Raw genomic sequence first — 877 nt, 5'->3', positions numbered from 1 at the left:
ACATAGTATAGTAAGCCTTGAAAATTTCAAAAAACGTCATAGTATAGTATGGCATAAAACGGCAAAAAAACATCATATTATATTAAGACATAAAAGGTCATAAAAAGGTCATAGTATGGTAAGGAATAAATGGACATACTATAGTATGGCATATAAATGTCAAAAAAACATCATAGTAATAAATGTAGAGTAGTGGTCTAAGCAGGCGCCCCATGTGTAGAGGCTACAGTCCTCGCTGCAGTCTGCCCTGGTTCGAGGTCCGCATCGGACTGCCTTTACTGCACGTCATTCCCCCTCTCTGCCTCCCTATTTCCTGTCTCTCTACTGTCCTGTCAAATAAAGGCATAAAAAGCCCAAAAAATATACTTAAAAAAAAAAAAAATGTCAAAAAACGTAATAGTATAGTATGGCATAAAACGTCAAAAAAACATTGTCTTATATTAAGGCATAAAAGGTCACAAAAAGGTCATAGTATAGTAAGCCTTGAAAATTTCAAAAAACGTCATAGTATAGTATGGCATTAAACGTCAAAAAATCATCATATTATATTAAGGCATAAAATATCATAAAAATGTCATATCATGGTGAGGAATAAAAGGACATACTATAGTATGGCATTAAAATGTCAAAAAACGTCATAGTATAGTACGGCATTAAAAAGTCAAAAAACGGCATAGTACATTATGGCATAAAACGTCAAAACAATGTCATATTATATTAAGGCATGAAAGGTCATAAAAAGGTCATATTATGGTAAGGAATTAAATGACATAGTATAGTAAGCCATGAAAATTTAGAATGTCAAAAAATATCATAGTATAGTATGGCATAAAACGTCCAAAAAACATTGTCTTATATTAAGGCATAAAAGGTCATA

The 877-nt window shown here is 31.8% G+C and overlaps 1 protein-coding gene across 1 annotated transcript in view; it reads right to left on the bottom strand.

Annotated features, from left to right (window-relative positions):
• ddx20 (DEAD (Asp-Glu-Ala-Asp) box polypeptide 20) overlaps window positions 1–877 on the bottom strand; it is an 8326-nt gene that overhangs the window by 2540 nt on the left and 4909 nt on the right. The window lies entirely within an intron of this gene.

Source organism: Seriola lalandi, unplaced genomic scaffold, assembly GCF_002814215.2.
Source record: "Seriola lalandi dorsalis isolate HSWRI2012SDOR001 ecotype SW California unplaced genomic scaffold, Sedor1 jcf7180002054767, whole genome shotgun sequence".
NCBI lineage: Eukaryota > Metazoa > Chordata > Actinopteri > Carangiformes > Carangidae > Seriola > Seriola lalandi.
The sequence above is the reverse complement of the archived record's forward strand: the minus strand, read 5'-3'. Positions and strand labels throughout refer to the sequence as shown.